The following is a 27,044-nucleotide window of genomic DNA, read 5'->3' as shown; positions in this document are numbered from 1 at the left end:
TCATCTGAGTCAGTTGCCACTAGCAGGTTGATTTTTTTTTTTTTCTTGGTGGTTTGGGTTCTGTAGTTTCCATATTGGAGTATTGCTTTTCTAAGACTTCTGAAAGCATGTTCCACACCTCATCCCTCTCAGATTTTGGAAGGCACTTCAGATTCTTAAACCTTGGGTCAAGTGCTGTAGCTATCTTTAGAAATTTCACATTGGTATCTTCTTTGCATTTTGTCAGATTTGCAGTGAAAGTGTTCTTAAAATGAACAACATGTGCCCGGTCATTATCTGAGTCTGCTATAATATGAAATATATGGCGGAATGCGGATAAAACACAGAGCAGGAGACATATAATTCTCCCTCAAGAAGTTCGGTCAAAATTTAATTAACACATTTTTTTAACGAGCATCATCGGCATGGAAGCATGTCCTCTGGAATGGTGGCTGAAGCGTGAAAGATGCTAAACATTTGTATGCAATCTGACTCGTAAATATTTGGAATGCCCAGTTCAAAAGTGCCATGTGAACGCCCATTTTCACTTTCAGGTGACATTGTAAATAAGAAGCTGGCAGCATTATCGCCTGTAAAATGTAAACAGACTTGATTGTCTTAGTGATTGGCTGAACAAGAAGTAGGACAGAGTGAACTTCGTTTTGTTTTTGAGTGCAATTATGAGTAAAATTTTTTTTTTAAATCTACATTTGTAAGTTATGCTTTCATGATAAAGAGATTGCATTATGGTATTTGTATGAGGTGAATTGAAAAATACTATTTCTTATCATTTTTACAGTGTAAATATTTGTAATAAAAATATAAAGTGAGCACTGTACACTTTGTATTCTGTGTTGTAATTGAAATCAATATATTTGAAAATGTAGAAAAACATCAAAAATATTTAATAAATTTCAAATGGTATTCTATTTAACTCAAAAAAATTAATCGTGATTAAAAAAAAATAACCGCGATTAATCGCAGTTATAATTGCACTGTTAATGGTGTGGGTTAACTGCAATTAATTGACAGCCCTAATATTAACTTTTTTCAGGATTGGTAACATAACTGTAGTTGAACGGTAAGTCATGCAGAATACAATGCAATTTGCATCTTGAGCTGCAATATCCACAGACTACATAGTTTGTTTAATTAATAAACGAAAACCATGATTTCTTTGTCATTCTGCAATCACAGAAGAGGGCTGCCACTCCTTCTGTGAAGCAGAGATCTTGGCTGGAGTCACACACAGTGGGAATTCACTTCCTGTCAGGAAATGCTTTTTTTTTTTCCCCCCCAATGTTTTATCTTGCTGAGGCAACCAAGAGTGAACAATAGGCTATTAAAGTATTAGAACAACAAGTGTCATAACTACCCAATATGTACTTTGTTCTGAGTATTATCCCAAAAGAAAGCATTGGCTAGTCTTCAGGATTAATTCAGAAATCAGTAGAAATAGTGTGTAAAGGCCTTAACCATTGTTTTTCAAATATTAAATAAAAACTTAGTTTTGTATTGAACTTTGAGAGCTTCCTGTCATAGTTTCCTGTAGTAAAAACGATAAAAATAAACTTAGTAATTCAAGAATATTGGCAAAGAAAAGTTTTTTTTTTTCCTTTTTGAAAATCTAAATTCATTATTTTTTAAAATAAAACACAACTATTTTATGGAATTCTCATTGCATTTTGAAGAATGATTCTGACTACATAAATGGTGTCATGAGATTTCATTTTTAGTGTATGTATCAATGTATAATTGAGCAGATCTGATACAGAAATCAGAATATCTTCTAATTACCAGCCCCTCAAATTCTACCTGGGATCAGAAAGTCAAGCTGAATTATTTCCATCTCATGGCCCATTACCAGTGATGAAGAGTCTACAAGGCTAATTACTCTTTCACCTTTTTACCCTGCAGTCACATAATGTTTAATGACTTTGCACAGACACAAATGAGTGGAATTTAGTAAACAACGCTGCTGATGCACCAAAAGGAAAATAATTCAGTTTGCTCTGCCCATGCAGCCTCACAAGGAGTGAAATGTAGTGAAAGGACATTTAAATACAACAGAGAGACAGGGACTCCACATTATACCCATGTGAAGTGGATCTCTTGAATAAAAAGGTGTCATTTTTTTATAGATGCTTTCTTCAGGGTAGAACTGCTCTTTAAAGAAAGCCAAAGTTGAAGCTTGTTTCACATTACAATCTCAGTTTGCACATAGAGACATACCCTTAACTAACAAACAAAACCAATCCTCCTGAAATTTCATACCACATCTCCTTCCAGGGTAGAATTTTTCTGCCTGCATTGTGGTGGATTGAACAGATCTAATCCATGAGTAATGTCCAGACCAGTGGATGCCTTCCATTATGAGAAATAAAAATTAAGGTAAGGAGACTAGTTTTCTGTCTTGCATTGTATTTGTTTGGCATACACATCATAAAAACAAATTTTCTGTTTAATTTTTTTTGAAAATATTTAATATTGTGGGATTGCTAGAATATTTTGCTAGAGTATTGCTCTCCACACACTAATACTAAGTTGCTCATTTAGGCCCTCATCCAAAGTCCATTGAAGTAAGTGGGAGGTGTTTCACTGACTTCTGTGGGCACTGGATCAGGCTGTTAGAGATCAGTTCTGAAATGCTGGGACTTTCCCGATTGACTTCATGGGGAGCAAAATCAGGCTCTTGATGCAGGAAAAAGCATTTAAAAGTCACTGTGTACATACTCTCCAATTCCGTATGGGCATATAAAACAAATCTATAGCAGTAGCTGTACCATGAGATATACAGTGTGTCATGCCTCTGCTGTATTGGGCATAGTGAAGGTCATTATAATTTCATTAGGTGATTGACGCTGATTGTTGGCCTTTTTCACAAAGGAATTTCTGTTCAAAATATAATGTAACAAGAACATTCATATGTTAGTAGCAGGTTCCCATGGAAACTTTGTAAACTGATGTTCACAGGCAGAAGCAAAGGTCTTACTATTTTGAGAGCCCTACTATATTTTCTGTACATATTTCATAGTAATTTTCTGTTGTGCTATTCTGGTTCTACATAATCCTAAAACTTTTTAATGATTTTCTTTAGCGAAAGGGCACTAACATGCTTTTTGGATGCATGGATGATGGATTTATTGTCATTATTGCAAAATAAGGACTAACTTTCAGTACATAAAGTATCATAGAATCTCAAGTTTTGAACTGGTTACCTTCATATTTAGAAGCTATAATTTAGCAAGATATGGCCAGAAACCTTTGAAATATTTTTAGCTCAGCAAGTATCTGACCTTGTTTGAGTACAAGTCCCTATATACATTCCACACATGTATATGTATGTGCTCCATACACCTGAGACTGAAGATTTGTAGCAAGTAGTATCTGTTCGCCCGTGCATAAGTAGTTGCTCTCCTCATGCTTCAAAACAAGAGCATAAAGGGTGGCACGGACTGATTCCTCTCTGATTCCTTCTTACCACCGCATGGCCTGAGTTGGAATTTGCTGCTCCCACTATGATCGTCCTCTACTTGTATACTTGTAAATACATACTAAAAACTACTTATACTTAATATAGCTTAGTCTTCTTGCCTCAGGAAGTTTCTCCCCATGAAGGAGGACTATGCCAGTATTCCAGGGGTTTAAGAACTATCTCCTGCCCCTGTTCTTTCTGTGTCAGTAACTAACCCCAGTGCTGCCTTTATTGCCTTGGGGAGGTTCATATTGCCACCAAGTGTAGCATTTGCTGTTCCTCTGTAACATACCAGGTGTAATGCAGCAGGAGAGTGATAGATGAGAGGTATATAAGCCCTAGAATGATTAGAGCCTTATTCCCTTCAGGGTGATTAGAGCACCTGAAGCCAATTAAGGCCCTGCCCCAGACCTAATAAAAATCCCCTGTTTCAGTCAGACGGGGAGGGGAAGGAGAGTTGACTAGAGTTGGAGGAGTACTGTTAAGTAGAGTACCAGGGGAAGGGAAACCTTTCCCAAGCAGGAAGAGGGTAAGCGGTCCACAAAGCTGAAGAGCAGGGTGTGGACCTGGGGCCCTTCCCCACTTCTCTCCCTCCCCCACTGGGCATGAGCAGAGCCCACAATGCCCAAGAATAGGGGCAAGGGGTTGCACCCTGACCCACCACACTAAGGACAAGCGTGGGATCCACCATAGTAGCATCGGCCATTTTCCACACAGTGTACAATCCAGACTAAAGACCAGCTGTGTCACCTCTGCCCTAAAACCTTGGGTTCTTTATAATGCCTTGCTGAAGGAGCTCCTACCTGTGCTGCTCACAAACATCCTTCCAGCATGCAAGCCATATCCTGAGTATTTGAGTGTAACTGCAGCCTGCCAGCCATACTTGGTTACACTCTGGCTCTCACCAGCCTTGGTTGAACCCCTAACACACTCACATTTCTGGGGCGGAAATGTAAGATTGGATGTCCTGTGCCACCCAGCCTTCTCCTGAACAATAGAAGCTATATTAGGTCCATTTATTTCTTTAATAGAAATAATATGCACACAACTTGTCACCCCAAATGGAGTTTTCCAGACACTTCAATTTAAACACACTAGAGTAAATAAAACAAGTTTACTGACTACAAAGAGAGAACATTTAAGTGAATAGAAGTAATGAGACGTAAAAGTCAGAAATGGTTACAAGAAAAATAAGGATAAAACATTATTGGTGCTTAACTTAAACTGTATTAAATTCAAAGCAGTTCTCTTACCAGGTGCTTTCAGCAGCCTTACTGACCAAACTTCTTAGCTCAGAACCCTTCTGCCAGTCCAACAGCTGCTTCCTTTTACCATTCAGGTGTAATGAATCAATGAGCAGAGAGAGGGATGTGTTGGGAGTGTTTGTCCCCTTTTTTTATAGTTTGTTCCCCTCTTGAAAAATGTTTCCAACTAAGTAACAGGAGACACAAGGTCTATGTGGAACAGGGATGGGCAAATTTTTTGGCCCAAGGGCCACATCTGGGTATGGAAATTGTATGGTGAGTCATGAATGCTCATGAAATTGAGATTGGGGTGTGGGAGGGGATGAGGGCTCTGGCTGGGAGTGTGGGTTCTGGGGTGGGGAGAAATGAGGATTTCAGGGTGCGGGAGGGGGCCCTGGGCTGGGATGGGGAGGATGAAGTGGGTGGATGGGGGAGTGGGTGTTGAGGGTTCTAGCTGGGGGTGGGGAGTTTGAGGTGTAGGAGGGTGCTCTGGGCTGGGACCAGGGCTGGGGCAGGGAGTTGGGACATGGAGGGGTGGGAGGGCTGCAGCAGGGGTTCAGGCTCTGGGGTGGGGCTGGGGATGAGGTGTTTATCTCACTTCCCTGCCACATGCCCCTTTCCCAGCTCCTTCTCAGGGACGACTCTCATGAGGAGATCCTTCATCAGGAGGTGAACTCTCTCCTCCAAAAGGGGGCCATAGAGCAGGTGCCATCCCAACATCAAGTGAAGTGGTTCTAGTTCTCATGTTTCATAATTTCTAAGAAAAATGGAGGATGGAGACCAGTTCTTAAGCTATGCCAACTAAAAGTTTTTATTTGCAAATCAAAATTTTGCATGGTAACACTGGCATCAATAATTGCCTCCTTGGAAGAGAACACATGGTTCATGCCCTCAACACGAAAGATGCTCACTTCTGTGGGACTGGTGAATATCCACATTGAAGACTTCTGAAATTCATGGTAGAACAAGAGCACTACCAATTCAGGGTACTTCAATTCAGGCTGGTGACTACCAATTCAGGGTACTTCCCTGAGTCACCAGCCTGAATTGTCTTCACAAAAAGTAGTGGCCCAGATGAAATGCAGTGGTCATACAATCTTCCCATATCATGACAACTGACTAATCATAAGCAGATCAAACCAGGAGGTCCAATTGGCAACCCTATGCTTACTCCACTTCTGACATTGCTGAGAGTCTGTAAACAAAGAAAAGTCCCATGAGGACTATAGATTTCATAGGAGTGACCCGAAACCATCCTCCTGAAAAGCTTACCTCCCTATAGACAGATTTTAGGCTACGAACAGCCAGTTAAACCAAGTCACCCTCAGACCTGAAACCACTATCAGAGTCTGCTTTTCCATAATAGACCACTTGGCTGCGTATACATATGTAACGCCATTTGCCAGACTACCCATTTGTTGACTGCGGGACTGGCTTCAATCTGTTTACTTTACTGCATAAGGACAACATGAATACTAAGGTAGCAATCTCAACCAAAAGTCAAAGCTCTCTCATATGGTGGACAAAACCAGACCAGGTGTGAGTGGGAGTCCTCTTTCTTCCATCTACCCCGATGTAACCACAATGATGGATGCATCCCTCCTGGTATGGGGTGGAGGGGTGTCTCGTATGGACAGTCGCACTACACAAGCTCCATGGTTTCCAAGGGAGGCCAGAATGCATATCAGTCTGCTGGAGATGGTGGCAGTTCTCTTAGCTTACAACACATTCCTACAAGAACATAAGAACGGCTATACTGGGTCAAACCAAAGGTCCAACTAGCTCAGTATTCTGTCTTCCAACAGTGGCCAATGCCAGGTGCCCCAGAGGGAATGAACAGAACAAGTAATCATCAAGTGATTCATCCCCTGTCGCCCATTCCCGTCTTCTGGCAAACAGAGGCTGGGGGAACATAAGAATTCCTCCTCCTCATACAGTCCTGCCACATCCAAATAATGTCGGACAACTTGATAACTGTCTTTTTTAATATAAAATAAAGAGTGGAGCAAGATCTCTTCCTCTGTGTATAGAGGCAGTGGACTTGTGGAACTGGTGCATGAAGAACCACATCATACTTTCTGTGATGTAGGTACCAGGTGTGCAGAATACTCTGGTGGACAATCTCAGTAGGCACTTTGCTGTAGACTGAATGGGAAGTACACAATTTTATCTTGACCAAAATCTTCACTGAGTGGGGAACACCATGTTGGTACTTGTTAGTCTCCCAAACAAACAAGAAATTAAATCTTTACTACTCTGGATCAGGATTAAGCCAAGACTGCAAGGGTGATGCTTTTCTTTTCTCCTGGATGGACCATCCAAAGTATGTCTTTCCTCCCATCCCCTGCTACCTTGGGTTCTCCACAAAATTCTCCACAACAGGGCCAGTGGTGTTCTCATTGCACCCAATTAGCCCAGACAGTTTTGGTTTCCAGACCTTCTGCAAATGTCACCCTGTCTTCTCATCTATATTTGACCTTTTCTGGATCTGTTAACTCAGGGCAAGGGCAAGGGCAGGATCAGACATTCCAACCCAGACTATCTTCATTTCATAATTTGGTGTTTGGATGGGAATCAAAACTGGAATGTTCATGTTCAGAGGCTGTCTGAACTATCCTAAATCACAGAAGAAAAATCTCCACTAGAAAATGCTATTTACGTAAATAGAGGTGTTTCTTTACTTGGTCACAATGGAATCCATTATTAGAATCAGCAGGTGTCCCTGTCACTTTAGACTGTCTCCTGTCCCTCAAAATGTCAGAGCTTTCTCTTAGCTCATTAAAAGTCCACTTGGCAACATTCAGTGCCTTTCATCCTTTGGTGGAAAGCCACTCTATCTTTACTCACCCTACTACTATTCAGTTCTTGGAAGGCCTCGACCTTCTTGAAAGGACCTTCCTGGCAGTTATGAAACACATCACAATGGGACCTCAACTTGGTACTATCAGCTCTAACCAGACCACCTTTTGAACCAATGGCCACATGTTCCACATCTCCATGAAGGCTGCCTTCTTAGTTGCCATCACATCGGCCAGACAGAGGGGTAAACTGGAAGTACTCATAGCAGTCCCACTGTTCTCGTATTTCTCCCTTCGTCTCCACCCAAAATTCACCCCCAAGGTCATTTCAGAATATCACATGAACCAGCCTGTTCACTTACTGGTATTCATCCCAAAAAGTCATTCTTCTTCGAGTGGTTGCTCACGTCAATTCCATTCTAGGTGCGTGCATGCCAACGTGCGAGGTTATCAGAGATTTTTGTCTTGGCAGTATCTATAGGGTCGGCAGTGGCGCCCCCTTGAGTGTCGCAGTCATGCGTCAGTATATCAGGCGCCGCTGGCTCTACGTCCTCTCTGTTCGTTCTTACCGCCCATGGTGATTAGTCGGAGCGCCTTTCCTTGCCTAGCAAGGGCTAGTAGTTTTTTGTCTTTACTGACTTCATGCCTTAGGGCCTTGTAAATAGTTTTTTATAGCTGTAGTAATTAGTGCTAGGTAGTTGTTGTTTGTTGTTTTGTTGTTAAGTGTAGTTAGTAGTTTAGAGTCCCAGCGGAGACTTCCCTCCAGGTGGGGCATGCCCTGCTCTCCCGGGTTTAAGCCCTGCGTGGACTGAAACAGGGCTATGCCTGTAAGTGATATCCCCCCCCCCCCCCCCCATAGCAGCTGCCTCAAGTGCTTGGGGGAATCACCTGTGAGAGATAAGTGCCATATTTGTAAAAACTTTCGGCCCTGCACGCAGAAAGAGCAGGATATTCATTTATTGGCTCTCTTGGGGTCCGCCCTTGGTCTGGCTTCAGTGCCATCCCACCAGGACTCACAACTGCTTCTGTGCACAGTGCGCCCCCGGCACTGGGCTCCTTCTGGCACCATTCCCAGTTGCCGGTGCCCCAAAAGAAGGTGAGGAAACACAGCTCCCCGGCACCAGGCAAGAAGGGCTATGGGTCATCAGGCAAGGGTCCCACTTCGGGCCACCCGGCCACTCTGGATCCACGGGTTTGTGCCTTCCTGGTTGGGGCCAATAGCCCCTTAAAAGGTCCACCACCAACTCCCGGGAGTGGCGTGGGACCAAAATCCCTGACTGCACCAATGCCTTCACAAGCTCTCCCAGTGCTGAGAGAACAAAGGCCTCCGCCCACACTGCTGATGCAGCACATGCCACAGGAGCGGCAAAGGCTCCCCACGAGGGCAAGCCAGCCTCTAAGACCCCTTGGGGCAGTAGAGTGCTGCTGATCCCCCAAGACAAAGTAGTGCTCTCCACCTCCATGCCGCAGATCGCCTGAGTCATAGCCTAGATCCTCTGGGGCTTGCCCTCGGTCACCAGCACCGTGATCGTGGTCCCTGCCATCCCAACGCGGATTGCCTAGAGGGAGATGCTGATCTCTGTACTACCGGAACCGTTCACCCTCCCAACGGTAGTCCTCTTGGCGCAGGTCTGGGTTGCCTACCCTGTGGGAGTGCTCTCTGTCATATCTCTGGTCCCCCTGGCACCAGTCCCCTCAATACCAGCACCAATCCCCTAGCTCTGGGCACTGGTCAGCAGACAGGCTCAGGCATCTGCGGCCTCACCATGGTCAATGGGAGGGGATTCCTCCAGTGCAGAAGGGCAGGTCAGCCCTTCGCCGAGACTCCACCAGCGCGAATGAGTACCTGAGTCCGCGTCAACATCAGCACCGCCTTTGCAGCACGGCCAGTGGCCAGTGCAGTGTCTTTATTGGAGCATATGGGGAATGCCAGTCATGGCAATGCTCCCTTCACACCGCTTATCGGACTCCGCCTCATAGCAACAGCTGGCGACACCGGTGACACTGGGCTTGGTGTATGAAGCATGCTCAGAGGTCGAGGCAGAAGAGACTGTACCCACCCCTAAGCCTCCCTCCCCCAGGGTGGAAGATGCCCCAGGGCCTCCCCCAATGGTACAGTCATCATCTTCGTCCCCAGACGAGGTGATTGCAGGACCCTCAAGGGCCAGCCCGCCGGATGATTTTAAAGAACACCAGGCCCTGCTTTGACGGGTGGCCAGGGAAGTTGGAGTTGGAGGAAATGGCTGAACAGGTGGACACCGTGTTTAACATCCTGTCAGGCTCTACCCCGGCCCATGTCGCACTACCAGTGCATGATGGTGTCCTCAGAATTGCCAAGGCCCTTTGGCAAACTCCTTCATCCATCCATCCCACCTTTAAAAGGGCCAAAAAGAAATACTTTTTCCCAACCAAAGAGTTTGAGTACCTTTACACCCACCTTTCTCCTCCCCCCCCCCCCCCCAGGCTCACCAGTGGTCTCTGCGGCCAATGAAAAAGATAAACAAGGGCATACCAGCTCGACTTCCAAAAATAGAGGCCAAAAAATTGGAGCTGTTTCTGCTCATCTCCTAGGGAGATACAATTTCGACTTAGGATACTCCTGCCATAAGTTCAAGAGTCCCTCCACAGGGTTTACCTCAGGAATGGCACACTGGTGAAAGAGGGCACCACGGAGGCTCGGTGTTCCCTCCAAATGGCATGGGACACAGCTGACTCAGCGGCTAGGGTGGTCACGTCAGCAGTGATTATGAGATTCAGCTCCTGACTTCAGACCACCTGCCTCTCCAAAGATATGCAGACCTCCATCCAAGACACCCCCCCTCCATTCGATGGGATTGGTCTTTTTTCAGAGCAGATGGATGCAATGCTGCATGGGTTAAGACATTTGTGCCATACTTTGCATGTTGGCCATATATACGCCGCCGTCTGCAAGAAAGCAGTTCCGGCTGCTGCCTAGGCCTTGGCAGTCTTGTCTAGGGTCTGCAAGTAGAAGGGACAGGGATGTTAGTTTCAGCTGCTGCTGCCCTTCCTCCTCCTGCTCACCTGTGCAGCCTGGCCCAATGATGCACCCTGGGGGCCAGAAGCACTCGTTCTGAGGGTGCGGTCGAGAGTGACGCCCCAGTCACCTCCCAGGATCCACCCTCTTCTTTCCTCCACCATCTTCATCCCTACCATTCGGCCTGGTTGTGGATCACCTCGGACCACTGGGTGCTGGAGATTTTTAAGAGCAGGTTAGACAAACACCTGTTAGGGGTTGTCTAGATAATACTTGATCCTTCAATGAGTGCAGGGGACTGGATCAGAGGACCTCTCGAGGTCCTTTCCAGTCCTATGATTCTATTATATGACCAGAACATATTCATTCCCTGGACAGTACGAGGGCCCACTCCACGATCGCACAAGCAACTTCACCAGTAGCTGTTTGAGAAGTTCCAATACTAGACCTTTGTAAGGTGGCTACCTGGAGTTCCATCCACATCTTTATGAAGAATTACTCTCTGGACCAGGCTTCCTCGTCAGATGCAGCTGTGGGAACAGCAGTGTTAGACATTCATATCAACTGCATTCTCGCACCCTCCTCCTATTTGAATACTACTTATCAGTCACCAACATGTGGAATTACACATAGGGGCCACCACTCAAAGAAGAAATGGAGGTTACTTACCTGCAATTGGAGGTTTTTCAAGATGTGTGTGTGGTCCCTATCTGTGTCTTGCTATCCACCTTTCTTCCCCTCTGCTTTGGATCCTATCTGATTTGCTGTAAAAGAAGGACCTGGAGAGGTATTAGTCCATGCCACCCTTTATTTCCTCGGTTTGGAGCATAAGAGAAGCAACTGCACATGTGCAGACCAACAGATACTACTTGCCCCAAATCTCTGATCTCACTCTAGTGCATGGAGAACATGTGTACCCATATGTGGAATACAGATAGGGACCACACATCTTGAAGAATCTCCAGTTGCAGGTAAGTAACCATTTCTAGTAATTGCCTGTTACACTCCCACTTGTTGTGTACTCCCTATTTTGTTCAACACTACAGTCAGTCCAGGTAAGATTAACTCTTCTAGATCAGCACCCAATGGCAATTGTTGGGAGTTTTGCGTGCTTGTCATCCTTCAGTCTTAAGCCCTTAGAAGATTGAGCAGCTATGCTGTTTACTACAGAAATCAAGTATTCGTTGTACAACTACTTTTCATTTGCTAAGATTGTCCCACCAGCCTTAAATTTGTTTTCAGATTTTAATTCCTTCATATATTCTTGTATTAAATTTATGAAACTTCCCCATGCAAGCCCAGATATATTAGATAATCTTTATCATAACAATGATACAACCTCTTACCAAAATATCTCATTAAAATGGTTATCTGAGGAATTTTGGCAGCCGTAAGGTGGCTGTACATGTTTGAAAATTTAGCCCAGCATCCTTTGTCGTATGTCAGACTTTATTGCAGTATCTTGAAGAGCCTTGTAAAAATATGTACTACTTTATTTCCCCTGAAAAACATTTTTTTTTTTTTGTTTAGGATCTGTCTCTAAAAAAATGATTTCACAAATGGTCCTTATTTTAAACAAAAAGTATCCAGTATTTACAAGTACCCTGTGGTACAGATTTTTGAAAAGGCATGGTGTCAGAGTCTTGCATAATGACAGGTTTCAGAGTAGAGCCGTGTTAGTCTGTAAAAAGAAAAGGAGTACTTGTGGCACCTTAGAGGCTAACAAATGTATTCGAGCATAAGCTTTCGTGAGCTACAGCTCACTTCATCGGATGCATACAGTGAAAATATAGTGCGGAGATTTTATATACACAGAGAACATGAAACAATGGATGTTACCATAGAGACTGTAACAAGAGTGAATATTAGAGATTCAGGAATTAAAGAAAAACATTTGTAATGATACCTTGAAAAGAATTAGGAAATGGAGTTTTTCTTTTTCTAAGAGACATTTAGTTCTCCCTTAAATTATTGTGGACCAAATTCTGCCTTCAGATGTGTGCACATCTACCATTTATTTCAGTCAGAATTACAGGCATCAGTTTATTATACTTTTTTCCTAGAGAGCTCTGCATGGCTTGTTGGATCATACATTAAAATCTAATGTATTGCATAGGGGCTCAATAACAAACTACGGTAGTTATCTTGGAAGCAGGTTTTTTTCTCCTCTGAAGAGAAATTCCATTGCTTTACTCATTAAATTTCTTCATCAGACTTGCAAAATTGCTTTTTTGTTGTAAATTGCCCAGGTATTTATCCAATTTTTAATCAATCTCAAAGAAATGGACCACTTAAACCATTTCTAGTTTTTAAATGGATTTAATTTAACTGGAAGAAATTGCACTTCAGTTTGGAAATATTAGTGTTTTGAGGCTATTTTTCCTGGTTATGTCTTAAACCTCTTCTGTATATGAAGAAGGTTCTTTGTGATTTATAGATAAATAACTTCCTTAAAGCTTGCAACATATTTGCAGTTGTGCTATTGTGTTTTACAAAAGGTCCACAAAGATTTTATATGATCAGTTACATAAACAGAAATACCACAGTGACAGAGGCCTTAGAAATACCTGAGATATATTATTATAGGTGATATTTTCTGATATATCTCACCCTTTTATTAAGAACTTCTAACTTAACATAACTGTTAGCTGATATGCTGTTGGGCCATCAGAAGGCCAAAGGACTACCCAATAGCCCTTGGTATTTTCTGTGATGGAGTTAGGGAGAAAGGGTGTCTTTGCCCTCATCTCTAGTTATTTTTAATGCATTCCCTTTCCTGCCCCTTCTTCCAGTCATTTGGATGATTGTTTAAGATGAGGTACGCTGCACCTTAGCCTAATAAATTTTCATATGGCTTTAGTATTGGTCAGCCGCTCTACATAGTTGCTTCAGGCATCACACCTGAATGTGTTCTCTGTGACCAATTGTCTGCCTTGTGGAAGGTTATGACAATTTGAAGACAGTGTGTAACCAGTTTGCACAAACAGTCCAGACCAGACACAACGTTATGTGTTATCCCAGAGCAATCCTCCTCTCCTGCCAACAAAATTAAATCTTAACTGCACATAAAACTGTTGTTGCCAGAATGCTATTTCTTTGTATATATTAATGAGCAAAAAAAGGCGGGAAAAAGAAAAGTTGGAGCTCAAGAATATAACGTATATACCCTGTAATTCTACCTTTTCCTCGTGAAAATAGGCTAGACTGAAAATTGTTTTGAATGCTCTCTATGTACAAACATTATATACATTATCCTTACCAGCGTAACTGATATGGGTCACCTCCTGAACCTGCAAAGCAATAAAAGCCTTTTCCACATTCCAAATACATTATGTTTTGTCAGGCTTTTGGGGGATAAAGATCTATTCTGAATCTATTAATTTGAATTAATACAAAAATGAATATGGCTCAAATACACTGCAAACTGATCAGCAAGTTCCATGTAACTTAGTGGCATGCCGATGCTTGTGAGGCAAGGGTTTTGTGGGCCATGTTTGGAGTGTTTTATATTTGTGATTTCTGGCTTTTGAGGTTAAATTGAAAATACATGGAAAAATATCAGTCGGTCCACATAGAGTGGAATTTAACAAGCTTCTTCTCATCTCTGTGTGGCTTCTTTGTAATCCCAATCCTGACCAGTTTTGAGTAACTTCTAGCTAAGAAGGAGAATAAAACTGATGCAACAAGTAGAAATCTGGATGGTGCAACTACTATAATTTTAAAAACAAACAACCAAAAAAATCCCAACCTGATAACGTTAAATATTTCTTTCCAATCTACATTCATTTGTATCCAAACTCGAAGTATTGCCCAGTGATCAAAACCAACAATTGTAAACTCCCATTCCCATCCCTTCCCAAAAATACAAACACAATGAACTGCCAAGCTAGGGACATACAGTTTCAAATACTAAAACCACCAATAAACCACCAACCGTCTTCCTTCCAACAGTCTTTAGCTTAACCCTTAAACCAGATTCTCTTTACAGGTTGTTCTTTGGAGTAGACAGTACTTTCTAAAAGCATACAATGCACTCTCATTATTATGAAAGAAAAGCCTACGTCTTCCTTGATTTTATGTGACTACGCACAGTCTCCCAAAATGCTTATGGGGCCTGTTATAAATGTGGCTTCTAGTTTGGGGCGTTCTTTTTTTTCTAATAAAAAGACAACGGAAATCATTGACAGGCAGCTGTCACCATCTATTCTACATACTGTAAATGATCTAAATTTTTTTTGCATGTTCTTAGGCTAAGGTGGACATCTCTAATTCTATGAAAAAAGTAAAAGCAATGTTAGATTTTTCCAGAAGTACAAAAAACAGATGCATGAATCAAATAATAAAGTAACATAGAAAAGATCAAGCATGCTTTCTTCTGTAGAGCAGACTGTGGTATGTGCCCTCAAGCTTTGATGACAGAGCAAAGTTTTCCTCCTTTATGCTGTAGCTAGAAATGTCATGTTTATCTGGGATAGGCTAACACGGAGGCTGAAGTGACTCGTTTCCAGGCTTAGCATGGGCATATGTTGCTTAAATCAAAATAAAAGTAAGAGTAACAGTGACTTTTTCACATAATAGAATAAATATTGAAACATTTCTACATATTTTTCTGTTCTGTTGGAAATTAGAAAACAAAATAACCTGGAATAATTGTTCAGGGAAGAACTCTTCAGCAGCAGTGACTGTGACTCTCTGTAGGTTTGAAAATGAGCAGGGGCCATCTGTTGTATTTGGTTAGAAATAATGAATTTATTCAAAACCAATCCAACATTAGTGGTTTACAGTTTAAGTCAAACTTTTAATGTGCTTGGTTTGCTTTTCCTTGAGGAGAGACTGTGAAAGAGATCCTCTCTCCCCCTCATCTTGGCCCCCAGTAGAATATAAATGCAGTTTATACACTGCATGTATTAAAGGGTACCCATTTGTGCCACCCTGGCTTTTAGGATGATTATATCCCTAACACATGGTACAGGCTTCCCTTCAGCTATGTAGACATGCTTCTGTTTTTTTCTTTAAATTGAATAAGTCCAGGTGAGAGAGAAGACAGTTTAAATCACAGGGAAAAAGGTTTGTAAAGTGAAGCTAGTTTTGCATCCTGAAAAATGTTTGAAATCCCTGCAATGTCCAGAATGTTTTGCTTAGCATGTCAGGCATGTAGCTCATGTGATATGCTATTTGTGTTGCTCATTTGAGAGCATCTTTTGTTTTGCCCAGACGTGAGGGAGAATTACACGAGAAAACGAGATAATTCATGACTCTCACTGGAAAGCAATAGTAACTTTCACCTGGAGTCAGAGGAACAGCCGTGTTAGTCTGTATTCACAAAAAGAAAAGGAGTACTTGTGGCACCTTAGCGACTAACCAATTTATTTGAGCATGAGCTTTCGTGTGAGCTGTAGCTCACGAAAGCTCATGCTCAAATAAATTGGTTAGTCTCCAAGGTGCCACAAGTACTCCTTTTCTTTTCACCTGGAGTGTTTAAAATGTGTGGGGAGGACAATATTATTACTTTTCCTTCTTATAGCTGATCGACTGTATCAGTCATTGTTTGTGTTCTAGCAAGGCTTCTAACAGTAAGCCTTCAGCAGTTGTTCAGAATTCAGGGATATATGTGCTCGTTGGTTTGGGCTACTGATCATTCTGTATTCTCCATTCACTGCACTGGCTGCCTCTAAACTGATGATTTGGCTTTAAATTGGCTTCCTTAAGAACTAGGTTAAATTATCTTCTATTATTGAGGCTTATGAGATTCCAGGACCCCCATTCAACTCTTAGTATTTACATTTGTAATCACTTCAGTGGATGGTGTTGGAGAGGGGAAGAAACCAGGTCAAGCCCTCTAGTACAATGAATCAGTAGCTCAAAACTTTGGGATTCTTATGCACATTTATGTAAGTAGAACTTGATCCAGAACAAGAAGGGGTGGGGCTTTCTTAAGGCATCCTGTGTTGCTTCTGAACTTATTAGTTCAAGGGTTTTTTTGTTTTGTTTTTTTGCTTTTAAATGATTCGAGGAAACCTTTGAGGGTGTAAATCGACCACAGAAGAGGTAATGTGTGTCCTATCATCAACCCTCAGGGATTCCACTAAGGAAGACAAATTTAATTTGCAATAAAAGGCTCAGTAGGAGTCTGGTAAAATATGGCTCTTACCTGGCCAACTCCTTCCTGTCCAGCAGTGCAGCCATGCAGAGGAGCACTTGTGAGTACTTTTGAGCAACTACAAAACCCTCTGAGTGGAATCATTGGAGCATGTTGCCCTCGGAGAATCAAGCCACCCACTTGCTGAGTCAAGAGAAATACATTGCACACCAGAATTTTGTTACTCCTACTTACCTAACGTTTTTGTTCTGTTTTATTGAGAAGGTAGCACAATGTTGTTCACTGGATTCAACTGGCACAGGCTTAGGAATTTTATGTTTTAATGTGTTGTATGTGTGTGACTTTTTGCCTTTTAAACAGGATGCTTCTGTTTACATAGTGAAGCAAGATGTTTTGAACTATGAAGTTATGTCAGTGGTTTTTGAGCAGTTATTAAATGTGTCAGCATGACCACTGTAAACCTTGTCTACTGTGGTTTGCAAGTTACCTATCAAAATCCCATTCTGTGTCTAAACATGCATCCCAAGTTCAACAGCATCTTCTAAAGATCATAGAATCCTAGAAATGTAGGTCTGGAAGGGAACTTGAGAAGTTAAGTTCAGCCTCCTGCTCTGATGTAGGACCAGATAAACCTAGACCATCCCTTACCAGTATTTGTCCAACCATTTTTTAAAAACCTCCAGTGTTTGGTATTTCACAGCCTCCCTTGGAAGCCTATTCCAGATCTTAACTACCCTTCTAGTTAGAAAGATTTTTCCTAATATCCGTTGATGCAGGTTAAGCCCTTTATCATAGAATCATAGAATATCAGGGTTGGAAGGGACCTCAGGAGGTCATCTAGTTCAACCCCCTGCTCAAAGCAGGACCAATCCCCAGCTAAATCAAACTTACTTTCCTGATGTTGTCCTTCCCCGCTAAGTACAGGGCCTGTGCTTTCTTTTGGCATGTTGGTCAATATAAAAAGTATAAATGCAAAAAAAGTGGTTTTTAAGTTTTTTTTTGTTTTGTTTTGTTTTCTCCTTTCTGCTGCATAACTCTGTCTCTGGAAGGAACGTTCCTCAGCGCAGCAGAAGGCTAGTGTAAATGCTCTGAGGCTGAGAGTTCCAAATGATCTACCCTGAAGGGGTGTATGGGGGGTGAGCAAAGGTCACTGGATCTGCTTTGTAAAAATCTGCTGTCAGGGAACATATATGTAGGAGCACAAAAGGACTCAACACTGCACCTCTGTATCTTGCACTCAGGTAGGGGCATGGATTCAGAACCACTCAACCCTCACTGAGTTCCTTCCTCCAAAACCTGTTTTTTTCTGATTTTGTGCTTGAAGGAATAAACTGCGTCTCTATAGAAGCAATGGATAGCATATTGATTAGAAAGGTTATACAACACATCATCAGATCTCTTTGGGTTCAGTGAGGGTTGTTCATTGCCTTCCTGGAAAATTCTTCACCACCTCGTCTGCTAAATTCTTGAAACACTCCAACTCACACATGAATAGATTTAAGTTCCGTTAGGGCAAATATCCATTTTTACAAAATAATTATGTATTAAGATGATTAAATTCACTATGGTCTTTCAGTTGGTGTTTTAAATTAGTATTTGTGTTAAAATATGTATTTACAAATAGTTGGTATTGTTAAAAAATATGTAGACTAAAATGCTTCACTCCAATATAGAGGACAAGTCCAAATTCACCTGCCCCACTCCAAACCAACCATTGGCTTGTGTATGACGATGGGTGGTGGTGCCAGCAGTGGAGGTGGAGTTCAATCAAATAGCCCGACTTGATTATGTAAAGAGTTGTCACTTTGGATGGGCTAGCACCAGCAGGAGAGTGAATTTGTGTGGGGGGGTGGAGGGTGAGAAAACCTGGATTTGTGCTGGAAATGGCCCACCTGATGATCACTTTAGATAAGCTATTACCAGCAGGACAGTGGGGTGGGAGGAGGTATTGTTTCATGATCTCTGTGTGTATATAAAGTCTGCTGCAGTTTCCACGGTATACATCTGATGAAGTGAGCTGTAGCTCACGAAAGCTCATGCTCAAATAAATTGGTTAGTCTCTAAGGTGCATGAAATAGTTGTGCCCCTAAGGGAAGCTACAGGGTTTGGATCCAATAGCCCAAAAGTAGTGTTTTAAACTACAATTGGAAACCTTGAGTCATCCTTAACACTCCTGTTGTCACCTTTCCTTTTCTTATTCGTATGAGTTTAAGGGCGTATAATTATATGCTTTTTACCTTAAAATGTCTTAGCTTTTGGCTAGTTCTCTCACAAATGTAATGTTGTTTAAATATACAATTACTTTGTATTTAATATGTAATTCAGCTTCACAAGATTCTCAAAAATATGTTTCTGTTTACAGAAACATGTTCCAATACCTGTTTGAAAAAAAGTGTGACATTTTACCAGCTTAAATTTAGATTTCTCATGAATTTTATTCCTCTTATTTAAAATGTATAATACAGCAGTATTCAGAGGTCCCAGTCAGGACTGAGGACCCATTGTGTGGAGTGCTGTATAAATACACATGAAGACACAATCCCTTTCCTGAAGAATTTATTATCTATCACTTGTGGCAGTTTTATCTTTGCCACAGATTTCCAGTTAGAAATGACCCTTGTAGAATACACTGCTGGTTGGGTTTCCAAATCCCTTTTTTGGGAACATTTAAACAGTTGAGTTCTACCTCTAAACTATCAATAGGTGGCAGTGTTTAAAAAAGCATAAGTGTTATCTTTAGTTGAGGCATGAGGTTGCTAAACTGGTAACTGTTAAAGGTCAGTATTGCTACTATGTTATGAAGAGGAGATGGTCCAGAAGTTTGGGCTATAAAAAGAATTGGCCACATATTGCAGTGTGCAAGATCAGTTGTTCATGTAAACGTTTGTAAAATGTACCAGTTGCTTCATGTCTGTCATTTGGATTGCCCACCCGTCACAACTTTTGACCCTTCATTAAACCAAAGGAGCAGCTGTTTTTGCCATGATATTTCTAATGATAATCAAGACCACCATAAAATCAAAAAGACTTCTGTTGTGATGTGGAATCAAATAGAAACTTCCCTAAAACTGAAAGGAATACGTCCAAGTAATGAAATAGAAGAACTTTTATTCTATTGCATAATGACAGGTTTCAGAGTAACAGCCGTGTTAGTCTGTATTCGCAAAAAGAAAAGGAATACTTGTGGCACCTTAGAGACTAACCAATTTATTTGAGCATGAGCTTTCGTGAGCTACAGCTCACTTCATCGGATGCATCCGATGAAGTGAGCTGTAGCTCACAAAAGCTCATGCTCAAATAAATTGGTTAGTCTCTAAGGTGCCACAAGTATTCCGTTTCTTTTATTCTATTGTATCCTTCCCAGTTCAAAGTGGTGCCTTTTTAGGGGACATATGAAAATCTGTAGGATGTTTGATTAACTACTGTAATAAATGCAATCCTTCCAGCATGCACAATCAGCATGCCAACTGTGCACATTCACATGAATATTAAAGCCCTCTCTTCTGCTACAGAGTGGACTTTGGAGTGAGCCTGAAAAACTTGATATTGCAAGAGGATGTTAGGAGGCCAGAAGGTACTAAAGAGGATATATTTGTAAAACACAGAATTCTTGGCTTCTAAGAATGATCTTCATAATTAAAACCAAATGTATGGTAAAACATGTTTCTTGCACTTGTCATAGTTATATCTCAGTGGAATCTTAGATACATTTCACTGCCCATAAGAGTGAGGGAAATTGTTCTGTGACCGTTTACAGATAGAACTGCAAAGACCGATAATGAATTATGTTCTGTTAAAAGTTGAATTAAAGTGTATGACTGACTGTTGTCTATCACGGTAATTTTAGCTACATTCAATTATATAATGAAGCATTGTCAGGTTAGAAATACTACTTTTTAAAAGACTTCTCTTTTAAATATTTTATAGAAGCTGAATGAAATTGAGTTAACTTATTCTTTCACTGGAGCCGGGTCCAAGACCCTTCTCAAACTAGATCAAGTTCAAAATTCCGGTCTGGATCTTATGTAGGCCTGTCTCTCCCGCTTTCCCTTTTTGCTGATGCTTGCTTTCCTATTTCACTCAGTTTGGACAATGAAAATAAGTTAGGTCGTGAGAACCAAAAATTAAAACTTTTGCAATGCTGCAATGTTTGTGTTGCCAAGACTGCATCAGAATCCTTAAATCCAAACAAAGAAAAACAGCTGTTTTTTTTAATAACTCACATTTTAATAATGTTTGAGAAGATATTTCTATTGGTTTGTTTTAAAAAGCTTTTCTAAAATGTACGTTTGGGTCTAGAACTACCTGACACTGTTCTGAGACTTTTCTTCAGCTTTAAATAATAAAAAAAAAAAAATCATGAAAGTTGCATGATCTATAATAAAGAGAGTACATAAGAAACCTAATTCCTTCCCTCAGATTTGACTATATTAAATCAGTGACAATCCATCAAAATAGCAATAAGCATTTTGGGAAAGATTGAGGAAACTTGGACGTTGTTAATATTCAGTAAATATTTACGTAGATCATTGACAAATTCTGAATGTGAAATATTGAATCATAGTACTTCTGTTGCAGGGATCTCTGTGCTTTTACAGGGATGGGTAAGCATTATTATCCCCATTTACAGATGAGAAAACTCAAGGCATTGAGAGGCTAAATAGATTGCCCAAGGTCATGCAGAAAATCCACCGCAGCCAGAGTAGATACTGGCTCTTGTGAATCAGGCCCCTATTCAGGAAGGTACTTAATCGTGTAATTTTAAGCATGTGAATAATCCTGTTGAAACAAATGGGATTACTCACAAGTTTGAAGTTATTCCCATGCTTAAGTATCTTCCTTGCACAGAGCCTGTCTGCTCTTCCATGCTGCTTTAAAATGGTAATGTACTATAAATGTGCTTATTGTAATAAAATATTTCTTCAATTATATTGGGTTTATTTTTATTCTGTGAAATATAATGCCTAGGACTTAACATAGTGTTAGTAAAATGATCTTTAATGTTTATTGGGCTTTAATGCTAGAAACCATTTATAAATAGTGAAATTTTATTCCATTCTGTACAAAATCAAGAGGTTAGGTTATCTAAATGCCTGCTGGAAATGGTGCGAGAGAATCCTGCATGAAAACAAATGGCACTGCTGACCCATCACATCTTTGCTTAACCTGTCAACAGTTTTATAAAGCAGAGGGAGTAGACTGCAGCACTCCTAAAAATGGTGCTGGAAACTAGTATTGGAAGACTTACCATTTGATTAATGGACATTTTGTAACCATTCATGCCACACTGTTTGTCAGATTCTTTTGTTTGCTTAGCAGAGCAAACTTGAGAGTTTAGCTGTTCAGTATTTGAGCCTGAATATTTCTCTTCACACTGCCATAGTTTGACCACTTCTTTTCCCAAGCTATCCCAAAGTCATCTCCATGCTTTATTCTGCAATTAAAATAATAATCTTTTGTTGACATCGGTGGTGGTGATGTTGTATAGAAATGAATGATAGAAATCTAGTATTAGGATTTCACCGCACAATCACCTACAGTAGGGAAGAAAAGACAGGCTTAGTAAGAGAAAAATGTTCAAAAATCATGTAACAGTCATAGAAAAGAGAAAATGGCACTCAATAAAAGTGTAGTAAAAACTGTTATACTGTGAACTTGAAAGGGGATGAGGGTAGGAAGAACAGAAGAAAACGGTACAAGAGAATAGTAGCAGTGTTGTATGCATTATTGCGAATTACAGTTCTAAATAAAGTTTGTAATTTAGAAAGAAATTAATCTGTTTCTTTTAAGATGCTTTTAAGCTTCTAGAGAGATGCATTTGAAAATTTGCATTCAAAACAACACTGTGATATCTACAGCTATTACATAGCAACAATCATCCTAGCATCTAAGCACGGACATTAATAATCAGACATGCCTCTTAGAGTGCAGTCTTCATACACAAATTATTTTCAAATTATTGTTTGTTTTTTCTTGTAATATCCACTGTGTGCCAGGTGCTTTCCAAAAATAAAAGAAGGCAAGGTCCCTGCCGAAAAGAGAATATTTTTTTTAAAAAAAAGATAAAATATAGTGAAAGGGAAACAACAAATTAACGAGGTAGCCATGTTGTGACTGGCCACTTCCTGTTAACATACAGCTTTAACAACCCAATTTGTTTTGTGTTTAATAGGTCATCTTGAATTACCATGGTGTAAGGATCATTGTAGTCATTGTGATAGAGGGAGGTGTTCAGTAGCAACAAAGAAGGCATAGATATGTTTGTGGAGTGGACAGATCTGTGGTGGCTTGAATCTTGGAACTTCCCCTCCCCCCTCCTCTGTTGATATTATCTACGCTCACCCATTTCTCACCACAAGACTATATTGTTCCATTCTCTCTTCACTGCACGAATACCTGTTTTACTTCCGTATGCTTATGCATTTCAGCTTTCCTTCCTCATCTCTGCAGTAATTTTGCCTATATGACTGTCTGTTCTGATCTCCTAAGTGTTTTATATAAGAACGGCCATGCTGGGTCAGATCAATCAAACATCTAGCTCAGTATCCTGTCTTCTGACAGTGACCAATACCAGGTGTTTCAGAGGGAATGAACAGGGCAATTATCAAGTAATCTATTCCCTGTCATCTGCTCCAGCTTCTGGCAGTTGTAGGCTTAGGATGTCCAGGGCATGGGCCGCCATCCCTGATCATCTTGGCTAATACCCTTTGATGGAGCTGTCAGGATTCCTTCCCCTTTCTGAACTCTAGGGTACAAATGTGGGGACCTGCATGAAAGACCCCCTTAGCTTATTCTTACCAGCTTAGGTTAAAAACTTCCCCAAGGTACAAACTTTGCCTTGTCCTTGAACCCTATGCTGCCACCACCAAACGTTTTAAACAAAGAACAGGGAAAGAGCCCACTTGGAGACGTCTTCCCCCAAAATATCCCCCCAAACCCTACACACCCCCTTTCCTGAGGAGGCTTGAGAATAATATCCTAACCAATTGGTTGCAAAATCATCAAAGACCCAAACCCCTGGATCTTGGAACAATGGAAAAACCAGTCAGGTTCTTAAAAGAAAGGTAAAAATTATCTGTAAAAGCAGGATGAAAATACTTTACAGGGTATTCAGATTCAAAACACAGAGGATCCCCCTCTGGGCAAAACCTTAAAATTACAGAAAACAGGAATAAACCTCCCCCTTAACACAGGGAAAATTCACATAAACAAAAGATAAACTAATCCGCCTTGCCTGGCTTACCTATATTGGTTGCAATATTGGAGACTTGGATTAGGATGGGTTGGAGAAGATGGATTTCTGTCTGGCCTCTCTGTCCCAAGAGAGGACAACCACGTAAACAAAAAGCACAAACAAAAGCCTTCTCCCCCCTCCAAGATTTGAAAGTATCTTGTCCCCTTATTGGTCCTTTGGGTCAGGTGCCAGTCAGGTTAGCTGAGCTTCTTAACCCTTTACAGATAACAGGATGTTGCCTCTGGCCAGGAGGGATTTTATAGCACTGTATACAGAAAGGTGGTTACCCTTCCCTTTATATTTATGACAGGAGCTATCCTCCATGAACTTACCTAATTCTTTTTTGAACCCAGTTATACTTTTGGCTTTCACAGCATCCTTGAATTCCACAGGTTGACTGTGTATTGTGTGAAGAAGTACTTCCCTTTGTTTTAAACCTGTTGCCTATTTATTTCACTGGGTGACCCAGGGTTCTTGTGTTATGTGAAGGGGTAAATAACATTTTCTCCACACTATTCATGATATTGTAGACCTCTATCGTATCCCCCCTTAGTAGTTTCTTTTCCAAGCTGAACAGTCCCAGTTTATACACCCCAATCATCTTTGTTGCCCTTCTCTGTACCTTTTCCAATTCTATTCTATATTTTTTGAGATGGGGTGCCAGAAGTGCATGCAGTACTCAACGTTTGGGTGCATCACAAATTTATACAATAGCATTATGATTAGGGCTGTCGATTAATTGCAGTTAACTCACGCAATTAACTCAAATTAATTGCAATTGATTGCAGTTTTAATTGCACTGTTAGACAATAGAATACTAATTGAAATTTATTAAACATTTTTGGATGTTCTACATTTTCAAATATATTGATTTCAATTACAACACAGAACACAAAATGTACAGTTCTCACTTTATATTTTTATTACAAATATTTTCACTGTAAAAATGATAAACAAATTAAATGGTATTTTTCAGTTCACCTCATACAAGTACCATAGTGCAATCTCTTTATCATGAAAGGGCAACTTACAAATGTAGATTTTTTTAGTGGGAGTTGTGCTGCTAAATCCCCATGTGTTGCTCTGAAAATGTGGCCTAGCAGCAGCTGCACCTGCAATGGATTGTTGCTATTGCTGAGGTAAAGTGACAGGCACTGGATCCACCACAAAGTGTCTCTCTCAAAAGACTAAGAATTTCACACCCTCAATTAAAGGGGCAGATATCCTTCTCATATCCACTAAAGTCAGTTCAGTGTTATCTGGCTTGAACCACAGCTAGCTAGCCCTGGTCTGTGCCCCAGTTTCAAGCAGACACTGAGTAAGTCATTCAGTCTAGCCTCTAAAGTAAATTTACTTAAGTTACTGTTCTTATTTTCAGGGTAGGTTGTCCTGCTAGTTACAATTAAGACAGATAATTCACTTGCTCTTTACGGTAAAGTAACAATGGTTCAAATACTTAAAAATTGGATCTGGAGAACTGTATTTTTGTGTTATTAATGCTCTCATTACTTAGAAAAAAGTGTAAACTGTCATACAGTGTCTGGTCTGTTTTAAAGTGGAGTTTCAAAGGCGAGGAAAATTATTCTATCAACTCAGTCTAAGTGGAAAAGAACTATAGGAGATGGATCAAAAGTGTAGTACTATATTAAGCTAGTCTGTTGGTAACCCTCAGGCATTAGTTTGCCTCGATTTACTTTTATGAAACCAGATTTAGGTATACATTTTCTGCAAAATATTTGTGGAATTATGTTAGTCTGTATTTATTATATATTGGCTAAAGCAGATCTATTTTTGAACAAATGGTAACCTCCCTCTAATATTTCATGGATCTTTCCAATTCCACAAATGATTTGGGAAAGAGATGATGCTTAGACATGTAACTTATTTGTCTTGTTGATGTACAAGAGATTTGTTGGTGGCAGAACAGACCTGCTGTAACCTGAGAGAAATCACATCACCTTACTGTTGGAAAGAGATTTAGTTCTCAGTTAATTTTTTTCTCTTGGTAAGGAAATCAAAGACTTATTGAATTCTGTTCCTTTGCTTAATTAGATTTTGTTATGCTCTGGAACAAAGCTAATTATAAGGCATGAATCACCATTATGGTTAATAATCAGTCAGATTGGATGTTTAATCTCAAAGCACTTTCAAATGAAATCCAAAGGCTTCAGTAATAGCAGTGGTTAATTTGGGGTACTGAAAAATTTCAGAGCGGAGTTTGTGCTACATGGTGGAAGTGAAGTGCCTAATGGTAATGAACAGTTTGATTCAGAAATTTGTACTACTAGTGTCCTAAAAGGAAGAGTTAAGTCTGAATATTTTCTTGTAGGTCAGTTAATTTGGCATGTCCCCTGTAACTCCTGTCATTTCCAAATGCCACAATTGACTTTCCTGAAGTCCGCGCTTCTTGTGTTCACCCCCAAGGCACTGTCTTTGGTGAGAGAAATTTTCCATGTGTCTTAATCTCTTGATTTCAATCTTCCTCTTCCACACCTCTGTTTATCTCTTACCTCTTCTCTCTTCTTACCCCCAACCTCTTTGTCCACAAATTGCTTCTAGTATTTAATACAATTATTACTAACAGTTATTCCAGGTAAGACAGTGGACCACGCTATTCTGGGGGATAAAATCTACTAAGTATCAGGCTGGGAATGTGTGACGAAGGCTCAGTCTTGCAGCCTGAAATGAACTTTCTGTTGTATGTAATTAATTGAGAGAGTTTTTATTGTATAAAGCTTCATTTTCAGTGGAAAAGTCTGTATTGTAGTAATAAAGTTAAAACACACTCTTAAGTTTCCAGTCCAAGACAGATAGAAGCAAAACAGGAAATCCAGTGGAAATGGAGTGAGGAGGCCACACAGAGAAGTAATATAGCCACGTAAGAGCATCCTCCCCTTCCCCGCACCCCAAACACACACAGAGCCATCTCTCTTCCTTCTCGTTCAACACAGGAATTCAGCTCCATGTGAATGAGGACATAACTAAATGGAAGGGAGGTAGAGCAGTTGTTAGCCGACTCTGACTTTCTCCAACCCCACCCCACCCCTCAAATCCAACCAACTAACAAGAGTTTTATCTTATACCAATAAGAATTCAGGTGTTGGAAAAGCCAGATGCCTTGGGTATCTGAGTGAGTACAACCCACAGAGGGTAGGGATGCACACTTTCAGGTTTGATCCTTGTGTCCATTTGTTGTTACTGTCCTTTCTTGATCCAGTG

At 40.7% G+C, this 27,044-nt stretch overlaps 1 protein-coding gene across 14 annotated transcripts in view; it reads left to right on the top strand.

Annotated features, from left to right (window-relative positions):
- Positions 1 to 27,044, top strand: part of ADD3 (adducin 3) — a 197,559-nt gene that overhangs the window by 111,367 nt on the left and 59,148 nt on the right. For 7 of the 14 annotated variants that reach the window (XM_048856055.2, XM_048856063.2, XM_048856047.2 and 4 more), the window contains one exon: positions 2,269 to 2,370. The exons of the other annotated variants lie outside the window; for them this stretch is intronic. The gene's annotated coding sequence lies outside the window, so the exon portion shown is untranslated. The remainder of the gene's footprint in view (positions 1 to 2,268; positions 2,371 to 27,044) is intronic. 14 annotated transcript variants of the gene reach the window in all.

Source organism: Caretta caretta, chromosome 7, assembly GCF_965140235.1.
Source record: "Caretta caretta isolate rCarCar2 chromosome 7, rCarCar1.hap1, whole genome shotgun sequence".
In the NCBI taxonomy this organism is placed as follows: domain Eukaryota; kingdom Metazoa; phylum Chordata; order Testudines; family Cheloniidae; genus Caretta; species Caretta caretta.
Note: the sequence above shows the minus strand (reverse complement) of the source record. Positions and strands in the feature narration are given on the sequence as shown.